The sequence below is a fragment of the Orycteropus afer genome, unplaced genomic scaffold, assembly GCF_000298275.1.
Source record: "Orycteropus afer afer isolate SDZICR_OR568_19922 unplaced genomic scaffold, OryAfe1.0 scaffold00273, whole genome shotgun sequence".
Taxonomy (NCBI): Eukaryota; Metazoa; Chordata; class Mammalia; order Tubulidentata; family Orycteropodidae; genus Orycteropus; species Orycteropus afer.
The window spans coordinates 4,029,096-4,042,826 of NW_006921860.1; positions in this window are offsets into that span (position 1 = coordinate 4,029,096).

The window sequence follows — 13,731 nt, forward strand, 5'->3', positions numbered from 1 at the left end:
GTTTAGTCCAATTCTGCATCCTTTCCTTCAAGGCTCAGGGGTCCAAGATTATCTTCTGTGTCTGTGTTAATTGGTTTCCTTTTTCTTTGTTGAAGAGGGTCTGTGCAATCCTTCTGCCTAGTCCGCCATCTTGCCCCGCCTCTGTCACTGTCATTTTGTTAGGTGTTTTTTTGTGGTGGTGCTAATTTCTTTGTTCCATATCATTTTCTGTGTGCTGAGTTCATTTTGTTTATGAATTGTGTTATCACTTCCTTTGGAGCTGTTGTTTTAGTATTTGCTAAATATTTGTGCTTGTCTTGTTTTTAATTTTTTTAAAAAAATTATTAAAATATAGTTTATGTACAGTGAAATATACAAAACTAAAGGGACATGGGTCAGTGCATTTTATTTTAGTTTTTGCTGTGTTCCCTCCCCTCCCCTCCTACCCCTGGTAACCAACAAGAAAGTTTCCCTCCATATATAAACCTATCCTTGACTTTTTACAATAATGAACTAATACTGTAATTGTTCTTCTGTGATTGACTTACTTCACTCAACATAATGTCCTCCAAGTTCATCCATGTTATGCAGTGTTTTGCAGATTCTATATTATTCTGTAGTGTTGCATAGTATTCCATCCTGTGTATGTACCATAGTTTGGTTATCCATTCCTCTGTTGATGGGCACCTAGGTTGTTTCCATTTTTTGGCTATTGTAAATAGTGGTGCAATGAACATGTATGTGCATACATCTGTTCTTGTCCTAGCTCTCAGTTCTTTAGGATATATACCTAGTAATGGGATTGCTGGATCAAATGGTATTTCTAATTCCAACTTTTTAAGGAATCACCATACTGTTTTCCACAGTGTTTGTATCATTTGACAGTCCCACCAGCAGTGTATGAGAGTCCAATCTCTCCACATCCTCATCAGCATTTTTTATTTTCCATCTTGCTGAATTTTGCCATTAGTGCTGGGGTGAGATGGTATCTCGTTGTTTTGATTTGCATCTCTTTGATGGGTAATGATCATGAGCAATTCTTCATGTATTTGCTGGCTGCCTGAATATCCTTTGTTGAAATGTCTATCATGTTTTCTGCCCATTTTTAATTGGATTGTTTTTCTTTTGTTGTTGAGGTGTTGGAGTTTTCTATAAATTTTAGAGATAAGTCCTTTGTCAGATATGTAATTATCGACAAGTATGAATGTGTTGCTGTTATTTTGTTATGTGCTTTGTTGTGGTGTTCCTGATTTCTTTGTTCTGTATAATTTTCTGTGCTGAGCTCATTTTCATTTTGTTTATGAATCATGTTATCACTTCCTTTGTTGCTATTGTTTTAGTATTTGCTAAATACTTATGCTGGTCCTCTTTTTAATTTTGATGTGAAGACTTATCATTTTTCTTTGAGGTTACCCTGTGATTTATAATTTTCTTTCCAAGTTTAGAACAGTCCATTCTATCTTACAGTTGTCTTGACTTCCCTACCATTTTGAAGTTCTGTAACTACACATTTTTTTCTCTCCTTTTGATTTGTAGTTGTCCTCCTTTGTCAGTTGATGTCTCTGATTCCCTGTTTACAATCTTGTAGGCTTATTTACTTTAGATACTTCCATAAGTGAGTTGGTTTCTGGGTTATGTCATCATGTGTATTAATGGTCGGTTGTTGTTTGTTGTTGTTGGTTCTCTCTCCAAAAGACTCCCTTTAGCATCTCTTGTAAGGTTGGTCTGGTTTTAACAAATTCCCTGAATTTCTGTTTATCTGGAAATATCCTAATCTCCCCATCATATTTGTGGGACAGTTTTGCTTGGTATATAATTCTGTTGGAAAATTTTCTCTTGCAGGGTTTTCTATATACTGTACCATTGCCTTCTTGCCTGCATGGTTTCTGCTGGTAAATCAGAGTTTAGTCTTACTGGTTTCCCTTTGTAGGTAACTTCATTTTTTCCTATGCTGCTTTTAGGATTCTTTCTTTGTCTTTGGTTTGGGTGAATTTGATGATGATATGTCTTGGTGATTTTCTCTTGGGGTTTATCCTGTTTGGGGTTCATAGGACTTTGTGAATGGATATATGCTCATCTTTCACCATATCAGGGAAGTTCACTTCCAACAAATCTTCCAATCCCTCTCAGTGGTTTTCTTTGTCTCTTCCTGTTCTGGAATTCTGATTACACGTAGGTTATTCTTTTTCATGGTATCCCACATGAATCTTAGGCTTTCTTCATTTTGTTTTGATATTTTTTCTGATTGATTCCTTTCCTAAGAACTATTCAGGTATTTGTCTTCACTCACACTAATTCTGTCTTTCATTGATTCAATTCTACTCCTTTGCCCTTTCAATGTGTTATCTATTTCTGAAAATTTAGTATAAATCTTCTGGATTTCTATTTGTAGATTTTGTATCATTTCTCTTTTTTCATTTATTTTGTCATTTTGTACTTGTATTGTCTTCCAAAAGTTTCTTAGGTTTTTGTCTGTGTTTTTCTTAATTTTGCCAGTGTTTTCCTTGATCTGTCTCTCAATCCATTGAAGATACCTAAATAAATTTTCTTTTTAATTCCTTATCAGGGAGTTCCAGTGCTGTTTCTTCCTTAGGGATGGGTTCTGGGTCTGTATCCTGCTCCCTTGTTTCTACTGCTTTATCTTGATTCTTTGTGTGGACTGTGATGGTCTGTTGTCTCAGATACATTGTGTTTGTTGTATTTATATTTAATTGGTGATTGTATGTTGGAGTGATTTGCCCATGATTTTTGTTTTCTTTGTTTTGTTTGTGTGTATCTGAGTAAGCAGGGTACTGTGCTTCTCTATTGGCTAGTTGGCAGCACTTATGCAATCACCACCTGTCTCTTGGTGGGTGTGATAGAGAATGCAACTGGCTACACAGATCTCTGTTAATGGTCTATGAAGACCAGTTAAGGATGAGTCAGGCTCCTATTGGTGGTCATGTTGGTGCAGAAGGAAGTGGTGGCCCTCAGTCAGTCATTAGGGCTACAAGAGGTGTGACTATAATTGGGTTGTATTGGCACAGTTGTTGTCTCCCTCACAGTTAGACAAAAACAACAAGTGAAAAACCCAAAAAAGTAAAAGCAAGAGGACAAAAGATACACACCACATAAACACACAGGAACACTCACCAAAAAGAGAGAGAGAAAAAAAAGGAAAGGCAATAAATGAGATGAAATATTTTTAAAAATACTTTAAAAAGATAAAAGAAATATGAATAGAAAAAGAGAAAAAAAATTCCACAATATCTGGGGAGGGGGGAATAAAAGAAAAGAGGGTAGAGTAAGAGAATAATGAAGGGGAAAAAAATGGGAAAAATACAAAAAGAAAAACAAGTGATGGGGAGTACACAAGAAAGGAAAAATGGGAACCAGGGAAAGGGAGAAAAAAAAAGCTGAGACTAGACCCTGGGTGGGAAGAAGAAAGACTGAAAATATAAAAGCAGAATAAGGTGAAAAAAGAACAATTTTAAAACAATCAGACAAAAACCAAAATAAACAAGAAACAAAAAGCCAATGTGGGGAGGGCAGGGCAGGGCAGGGCAGGGCACCCAGGCTCTGTCCGAGCACACAGACTGGCATGGAATTCCTGCTGCCACAGAAGATGGGTGGGAGTGAGTGATGCCTGTACCTCCCATCACCAGGAAGCTGGGGCATAAGAGTAGCAAGGGGAATATTGCACCTTTCCAGTTCTCAGCCTGCAATGTGTCCTCGGCAAATGGAGCCTATTCTTAGGTCCCTGGAATCTGAGAGAATGCTGTCGTTTTAAATATCCAAAATGGGCTAACCGTTTGTAAGCATTCAAAATGGCTGTACCCTCCAGACAGCCAAAAGTTCACAGCTCAGTTTGTTGCCTTCTTTGCTGTTTCAGTTTTTAGTCATCAGCCACCACTGTAGTCCTCCTTGCAGCCCTTGGTGAGCAGGGCCAACTTTTAGGTTAATTCTTAAGTTCTAACACCACTTGGAAATATCCAAACTGTCCATGCTGTCAGGATCACTGACAGTCTGCAGTTCTGTTTGTCTCCTTGTTCAGTATTTTCATGCAGGTTCTTCTACTAGTTAGAGTTTAGTCTACTTCTTTATCCTTCCTTTCAAAGCTTAGGGCTCCAGGATTATCTTCAGTATCTGTCTTAATTGGTTCCCCTTTTCTTTGTTGAGGAGGGTCTGTGTGGTTTGTCTGCCTATCCCACCATCTTAATGGAACCATTAATTAGGTTTCTTTAAGGTTTAGGGGAGCTCTGGTAGCATAATGCCTAAGGTACTTGACTGTTAACCAGAAGGCTTGCAGTTCAAACCCACCAGCCACTCCTTGGAAGGAAGGTTGGGCAATCTACTTCCGTAGTAATACTGTCTTGGAAACCCAAGAAGGGGTCGCTATGAGTCGGGTCCAACTAAGCGGCACATAACAACAACAACAACAATAAGGTTTAGAGTATGAATCTTTTGTTTATTTATGTATTTTTTTAACTTTTTATTGTATTTTGAGAGAAAGTTTACAGGGAAAATTGGTTTTCCATCCAACTGTTTATACACAATTTGTTCCATAACACTGAATGCAGTCCCTGCAATATAACAGCACTCTTCCTCCCTGAGTTTACCATTTCTGTTGGTCTTTCTTTCCTATCAATTCCTGCCTCTGAGCTTTATCCGGGGCAAATGCTGCTTTCATCTTTAACTTATGGTTGTTCACCTTCAAGTGATATTATACCACTTTGTCTACAGTATAAGGACCTTATAAAACTAAATTTGCATTTCTGCTCTTCAGGTCTTTATGCTATTAGTGTCATGCATTTTACTTTGATGTATGTTATAAATTCCCCATTTTATCATTATCCATTTGTTGATAATATCTTAATTGGTATTCTGTTGATATCTGGAGCCTTATTTTTAGCCAGTGCCTCCAATGCAGCTTGGTATTCTTTCTGCAATACCATCAGTTCCAACAAACTGATACAGTTCTGGAGGCATTCACTCATTTATGTCAAGAAGTTTGGAAGACAGCTACCTGACCAACCAACTGGAAGAGATCTATATTTGTGCCCATTCCAAAGAAAGGTAATCAAACAGAATGCAGGAATTATCAAACAATATCATTAATATCACACACAAGTAAAATTTCACTGAGAATAATTCAAAAGAGTGATTGCGGCAGTACATCAACAGGGAACTGCCAGATTCAGAAGAGGACATAGAATGAAGGATATCCTTGCTGACGTCAGATGTATCTTCGCTGAAAGCAAAGAATACCATAAAGATATTTACCTGTGTTTTATTGACTATACAAAAGCACTTGACTGTGTGGATCATAACAAATTCTGGATAACATTGTGAAGAATGGGAATTCCAGAACACTTGACTGTACTCATCAGGAACCTGTACATAAACTAAGAGGCAATTGTTCAAACAGAACAGGGAATACTGCATGGTTTAAGATCAGTATGCATCAGGGTTGTGTCCTTTCACCACACTTACTCAGTCTGTATGCTGAGCAAATAATTTGAGAAGCTGAATGATATGAAGAAGATTATGGCATCAGGATGGGAAGAAGCTCATTAGTAAGCTGTAATATGCAGATGACACAGCCTTACTTGATGAAAGTGAAGAAGACGTGAAACATTTACTGATAAAGATCAAAGACTACAGTCTTCAGTATAGATTACACCTCAACATACAACTTAAAAAAAAAAAAAAAAAAAAACCTCACTGTTATTAAATCAACCCCTCATTGCATTTCCAAGGTGGTGGTATCTCTACAAAAGTAGATTGCCCCGTTTTCCTATTGAGGAGTGGCTGGTGGGTTTGAACCACCAACCTTCTGGTTAGCAGTCAAATGCCTTAGGCATTGTACCACCAGAACTCCCACCTCAACATGAAGAAAACAAAAATCCTCACAATTGGACCAATAAGAGACATCATGGTAAATGGAGAAAAGATTGAAATTGTCTAAGATTTCATTTTACTTGGATCCACAATCAATAACAATCCACAGTCAACACCCATGGAAGCAGCAGTCATGAAATCAGACATCATATTGCACTGGGGAAAATCTGCTTCAAAAGCAGATTTAAAGACCACTTTGAAGTGTTAAGGGGCAGAGGTGTCACTTTGAAGACGAGGTGCACCTAACCGAAGCCATTGCGTTTTCAGTTACGTCATCGGCATGTGAAAGCTGGACAATGAATAAAGATGACTGAAAAAGAGTCGATGCCTTTGAATTGTGCTGTTGGTGAACAATAATGAAAATATGATGGACTATCAGAAGAGCCAGCCGCTCCTCGGAAGGAAGGTTGGGCAATCCTACTTCCATAGTGATACTGCCTCGGAAACCCAAGGAGGGGTCGCTATGAGTTGGGGCCGACTCGACGGCATATAACAACAACAACAACATCAGAAGAGCAAACAAATATCTCTTGGAGGAAGTCCTGCCTAAATGCTCCTTAGAAGTAGGACTGGCCAGGATTTGGTCTCACCTACTTTAGTCATGTTGTCATGAGAGTCCAGTCCCTGGAGAAGGATGTCATGCTTGGTAAAGTGGAGGGTCAGAGAAAAGGGGAAGGCCCTCAGTGAGATGGACTGACACAGCGGCTGCAGCGATGGGCTCAGGTAGAGCAAGGATTGTGAGGCTGGCACGGGACCAGGCAGTGTTTCGTTCTGTTGTACATGGGTTGCTATGAGTCAGAACTGACTTGACAGCACCTAATGACAGATACCATCATCGTTATCATTATTATTACTGTTTAAACAGTTAGTTATATTTGAAAAATGCTAAATAATAAGAAAAATCTTATATGTTTACTCACGTGGTTCCTCACCAAACCTTTTGGAGCCGTGATTTTCTCATGGCTAAGTTAGGCTGTTGTATTATGTTGACTAACCCTCTCCTCCTCTAAGTGGAAAGTTACTATGAGGACTATGTGTGTGTGTTGATTTTTGGTGCATGTATATACACATAGTCTGTATTCCAGATGAATGATATAATGATAAATATCAAAGTACTTGAATGGTCGTTGTATGTACAAGGTAGATGTTTGAGGATTATGATGGTAAATTAAGCCTGTCTAAGACTCAATGGCACATAACAACAACAACAACAACAAGATCCAGTAGGCACTCTGGTGGCACAGTGCCTAAGGGATTTGACTGCTAACCAGAAGTTTGGCTGTTCAAACCCACCAGCCACTCTCTGAAAGGAAGATGAGGCAATCTACTTCCATAAAGATTGACCACCTTGGAAACCCAATGGGGGTCGCTTTATGAGTCAGAATCAATTGGATGGCAGTGGGTTTTAAGATCCAATAAGTGACAGAGCTCGAATTCAAGTTTACCTTTCTCTGAACTCAAGTGCATGAGGCCTTTCAAGTGTGGTTTCCTCCAATGCGCCAGGTGTTTTCCTGCCGAGGGGCTGATCTACCTCACTCTGGGCTAAACAGGGTCCACCTAGGGCCTTCTTTCTTGGCCACATGCATGATCTTCCTAGATAAAGCCCCATTTCTTAATTATACCCAAATGAAATGTGACTTGAGTTCAGTTTAAACATTTACTAGTATTTATTGGTGTTTAGAGTGTAACAGCCACTATTCTTAATATGTTTTATTTATTTGGTTGTCACAACTTTAAGAAGGAAGTACTTAATTATCATCATATTTCAGAGAAGAACACTGAGTCACAAAGAGAGAAAATACTTGAACAAATCATATGTTTAGTCAGTGGATACACTAGGATTTGCATCCCACAAATCTGACTTCAGATACCATATTCTTGAGCACTGCACCCTACCAGAACCCACGAAAGGTGCCCGTAAGAACAGAAGTCATCAGAATGACCACAGAGGGAGCTGGGAAGGCTCCGGAAGACTCAGAGCGGTCAGGCGCACGGGACTTCCAGGGCAGATGTGCAAGACACAAGAGGTTTTCCATTTGAGATTGATGGACTAGAACTGGATTCCAAATCAGAATTTCAAAGACGGCTGTTTTTGCAATATATATTGTTTTTATTAATGTGGCCTTGATACTCTCATTTTTCAAAGCCCTTGAGTGGTTTCAATATGTGTTTTCACATATAGTGTTCTTGTTCTGAAGAGTGCACCGTTCCCAGGTATTTCCTGCTGTCTCACTGTGCCCACATTGTAAACGGCTTCTTTGCTGCCAAGGAATCCACGGAACCTTCCTTTCGGAAAATCTTCTGCAAATTCCAGCAAAGTCTGCAGCCAAACCATGAATTTAAATGTCAAATGAACTAGAGGACTAGGTTGTCTGCCATTGTTACATTACTCATTTTAGTATTCAGATCATTCCTGTAATGGTAAAAAATCTACCCACATAGTATTGCTCTTTCACTAGCATGCAAAGGATCAATGAAGAAGATGGAAAATACATGGCTGATCTCACTCGTGTTTGCTGACACACTTTCTTCAATAGAAAGGGAAGGAAAACCTAACCATGAGAGTGTTGGCAATTATTTCTTGTGCTGTAATCCATGCAGACCTGTCGGCCTGCAGCTTCCCAGTGGAGCATGGATGGTGTCCTACAGGGCAGAGCAAAGATTCAGACCTTGTGTCATTAGCAGCAGAATTTCTTCAGGATTCAAACATCAGTAACTTACTTCTGGCTGACAGCAGTCTGAATGAAGAGCTTGTTATGGTACAGATTTATGGCTTATGTGCTTTGGACGAGTACTGGATTTATGGTAGCTGAACAGCAAATGATCAGAGTGGAAAAATTGTTTTGTGCCAAGTGTACTTGCATCAAAATCTACTAGTGTGTTTCTGAAAAAAACGATAATTTCTGGGCCTCACCCACACAGTCTATTTCAGAAGATCCACCATGGAGCCTCCAAGTCCAAGTTCTTCTCAAAAATCTTAGAATTTTGATGCATTAGATCACACCTCATGCTTTGAGAGACTGTATTAAGTTATACAAAAGTGGTATGGTGGGTCACCTGGCAGGTGAAGTGTTTTCCTGATTAAGACTGACCAGCACTCAGCTGTCCATACTCTCAGTTTCAACCACAGCCCTCCATGCACTTCTTCAGGAAGACCCAGGCCTGTAACTGAAAATGGGACTCCAGTGGGCCCTGAGCCCTGAAGCCAGTAGCTCAGTTGTGGCATCCTGATGAGTGATAGCACTCCTCACCTGTATTAAATATATATGTTTATATAAAGTAGTGGCTTCACTTTCTGTCATGGGATCCAGCTGCACATTCATGTCTCAGTGCTTCCTGAGGCCAACATAGCACACACTGGACTTACCTGTGAAACAGTAATGAGAAATTTGATTCAGATAAGACCCTAAATTGTTAATCAATACCTTTCAAACACACACATACTTAAGTGAAGAAAGGCCTTTATGTACAGAAGAAATCACTGCTGTGTTGTTGTTGTTATTATCCTCGAGTCGGACATGACTCGTAGCAACCCCTCCCTGGGTTTCCAAGGCGGTATCACTACGGAAATAGATTGCCCAACCTTCCTTCCAAGGAGTGGCTGGTGGGTTTGAACCGCCAGCCTTCTGATTAGGCACTACGCCACGAGGACTCCTGAAGAAATCACTGGTAGTAGGAAAGGAAAGTGTCAAGGACAGTAGTGGGTGTGGGCCGGCTTCTAATGAAATGCAGGTGATGCTTGCAGAATGGAACCCAGAGAGGAGTCCTCCTGGGTGAGGCGTTTGTATGGGAAGCATGAAATACAAGTGGATTCGTGTTTTTATATTAACATGTAGACAAGTTTCTGCATGTATCTTCTATCCAGTCATGTGAGCTTCCCCATGAGGTATGCAGAATTGGAAAAACAAAGTTGTCATATTTGTTGATATTTTGAGGGTGAAATCTGTGGCTTAATACTTGATCTCTTATCATTATAGAAGCATAATGATGTTTTGAGTTACTGCCCTGTGGTATGGTTGTCATTGACATTGGCCAGTGGGGAAAATTGCCATATCTTTCAGAACGAGTCGAGAATGCCTTGTGATCTTCTGATCCCACTATGAAACCATGTACAACACTGTTCTGAAAAACTGCTCATGACAATCTGTGCGTTACACTATAACTGACCACTTGCAGAGTGTGGCCAGGGTTTTCCTCTACTATTTTAAGATTTTAATTTTTTCCCCTCGAGAGTTTTCATGAAAACTGTCAACTCTATGGGTGTGTGTGAGCGTAGCCACTGCCTGTATGTGTCAGTCTAACCTCCTCGGCTCGGCAGGCAGGGATTCTCAGGCTTCACTCACTCTCCCTCCCCACTTTGTCTTACCTCATTGTTTCTCCCCATGAAGTGTTCTGTGCCCAAGTCAATGTGAACTGTCTTAGTCTCCTGGGAACATGCTTGGCCCTTGGACTACCCACATGCCTGTCTGCCTGGAACATGTTTTCCCACTTTTTACAAACTCCTATATATCTTCAGGAGCTCTGGTAGCATAGTGGCTAAGGCATTTGACTACTAACCAGAAGGCTGGCGATTCAAACCCACCAGCCACTCCTCAGAAGGAAGATGGGGCAATCTACTTCCGTAGAGATACTACCTCGGAAACCCAAGGAGGGGTTGCTATGAGTAGGGTCTGACTCCACGGCACGTAACAACAACAACATTTATCCTTCAGCCCTAGTTCAAATGATATCTCTGGTGAGATTTTCCCTGATGGAAAGGAATGCTTTCTCAGACCAAAGAAGTTGGTAGATTCTGATGTAAGTGGCACTCATTGTGTTAAATTGTGATGTTGTAGATTCTTTATTTGTCTTACCTCTGTCCCTGAGGAAGGACATCATGCTTGGTAAAGTAGAGAGTCGGTGAAAAAGGGCAATACCCTCAACAAGATGGATGGACAGAGTGGCTGCAGCAATGGGCCTGAACACAGCCTGTGAGGCTGGCACAGGACCCGGCAGTGTTTTGTCCTGTTGTCCCTGTGGTTGCTGTGAGTCAGAGCTGACTCAGTGGTGCCCAACAACAGCAAGAAGAACAAAGATAGTTTGCATTTTTATTTCTGTTAGTTAGCCTAGTCACTGGTTGAAATAAATTAAGGCACAATTTAAATGGTTGTGATAACAAATTCTATCAATTTTACTCATATTCTGCTACCCAGAAATTACAGTATTTTCCATTTGAAGCTGTTTATCTCATCATGGGAACAAAAAATACGTATCTGTCACACAGAGAAAACTAATCTTTATAGCCAAGCCCATTAAAAAATGGCAAAACGTTAGAAACCAAGTGAGGTTTCTGGTTCATATTTAGCCTGGAATGTCATGTAGGAGCGTTTTATTACTGCCTCACTTAGAAAGTACAGCTAATCTTCTTTTGCGATTATACATCACATTTGTTGACTAAATAGAGACTAGCGGTGCAGCTGGAACACGGAGGATCTGGGACCACAGATGCAGAACACTGGCGATTCCCTTTTGCTGCTCCAGTGGTTTGGGATCTGGGATACTGGATACTCGAGGGACAGCCACTGCTCCCATATTTTTACTTGCTTCTGTTGTTTCTGTTGTTATCTTGTGCTGTCCAGTTGACTCTGACTCACATGACCCCATGTGACAGGGAAGAACTGCCCACGGAGTTTCCTAGCCTGTAATCGCCACAAAAGCACATCTGCAGGTCTTCCTCCCCAGGAGCCCCTGGGTAGGTTCAAACCAGCAAACTTTGGGTCAGCAGCTGAGCACTGATCCGTTGCACCACCAGGGCTCGTTATTTGCTCCTACTTCCTGTATTTTAATATGTAGAATTGTGTCTTACTAGTCACGGTTTGGCTAAGATCACATAAACTCACTGCCATCGAGTAAATTCTGACTCATAGTGACCCCCGTTGGGTTTCTGAGGTGGTAAATCTTTATGAAAATAGATTGCCCCATCTTCCTCCCACAGAGCACCTGGTGGGTTTGAATTGCCAACCTTCTGGTTAGCAGCCAAATGCCTTATCCTACTGGGCAATCTACTTCTGTAGTGATACTGCCTCGGAAACCCAAGGAGGGGACACTATGAGTCAGATCTGACTCAATGGCAGTGAGTTTGGTTCTTTTGGTAGTATTGGTTTATGTAGGAAGTCTAGAATCAACAGCTAGGGATGTTAATCCTATGGCCTGGGCCTTCTGAGCAGAACTCTTGGCAAGCATAGCTCTTTGAGCAGGCTTCCTTGACCAGAAGGATCATGTGCTCATGGCCACATCCTCTCTGGTTGGAGAAGGCACTGTGTCTGCCTCCAGCATCCTGTGGACATTTGTACCCAAGTGTGTCCGTCCTGACAAGCCACTCAATTCTTCCAGATGCGGAGGCTGACGGGAGCGTGTGTTGGGCTGTCCAGTGTGCTTGCAGCTCCACTGCCTTAGCTTGCTGCTGGGTTTCTGTGGTTGCCTTAAGCAAGAAGGAGAGTCCCCCCTTGTCTGTCTTCACTGCTTCTGATGCTATGACTCTTTGCTAATCTGTTTGCTCACGTAGTTTTAGAACAAGTCTAGTAGCACTTCAGAGTGAAAAGCAACTTACAGGAGTATGAAGAGTCATGTCTTCATTCTGTACATCACAAGCCTGTGGGTCAGAGCAGTGAAGAATATGCAAAGGTTGCAGATCGAATTGGTGGCCAACTTTAGACTAACAGCAGACCTTTCAGCTGGCCTCCAGTGACTCCGTGCTGCCTCTCCAAACGCTCTCACAGGCCAGGCTTTGCAACGTGATTTGTTCTTGATGTGTCAGCACTGACAAAAAAACAAACCAAACTCACTGCCACTGAGTGAGTTCCGACTTGTAGCGACCCCTCCTTGGGTTTCTGAGGCAGTATCTCTATGGAAGTAAATTGCCCAGTCTTCGTTCTGAGGAGTGGCTGGTGGGTTTGAACTGCCAGCCTTCTGGTTAGCAGTCAAATGCCTTAGGCACTACGCCACTGCTCTCCACTGCATTTATGGGAACCTCTGGCAGTTTGTTCTGGGAGAATTGCATGTTAGTCAAGCATCCTTATGCTTCTATAGCAAGTTATAATATTCCCATAAAATAAGTATTTAGCCTGCAAACCCATCTTGGAAAGGAGTTATTATTTCTATATCCAGAAAAGAAACTGAGATCAGCCAGGGTGAGACTGGGGCAGGGCTGTACAGTCATTCAAGGGCAGGGAAGCGTCTGAAGCAGAAATTTCGAGCCCAAGACCAGAAGTCCTTCCCCTTATAGCTTGGCTGAGTGGCTCACCGTTAGTCTTTCCATTTTATTACTATCTTTATTTACCCTTTGGTGACAATCCAGTCATAGTTCCTATTCTAAGGTTTGTTATACAGACTCAATGACAGTTTGGCAGAGTACATTTTAATATTGCTCTCTTTCTGAAAAGAAAAAATGGCACCAGAACTTCCTTCTAATGTCGACATTAAAAAGGAGAGAAGGACACGTTAAGCACAGAAGGGGAAGTGTTTTGGGAGCAGGAACAGGGATGAGAAGGACCCCTTTGCGTGTGTGTCAGCTTGGAGTGCATTGGAATAGGACCAGGGGAAGACACATCTGGAAGCGAAACATCTGGGTGCTTGCTGGAAATCACTCACTTCAGCCCTGCACCGTGATGGCTGTAGCCTGGAGTGGTACAGTTTTCACATCTTATGATCCTGTCCTCATCTGTGGTCCCGACTCTCACCTCCCCCTTCCTGCATTCACACACACAAACAACCTCTCCCCAAAGTAACCCCCAAAGCTCCTGCAAGCAGGTGGGATGGCTCAGACTTCTGGGAAACATCTTGGCTTTGGTGAATGATGAGCTCAAAAACCGAAACCAAACTCACTGCCATCGA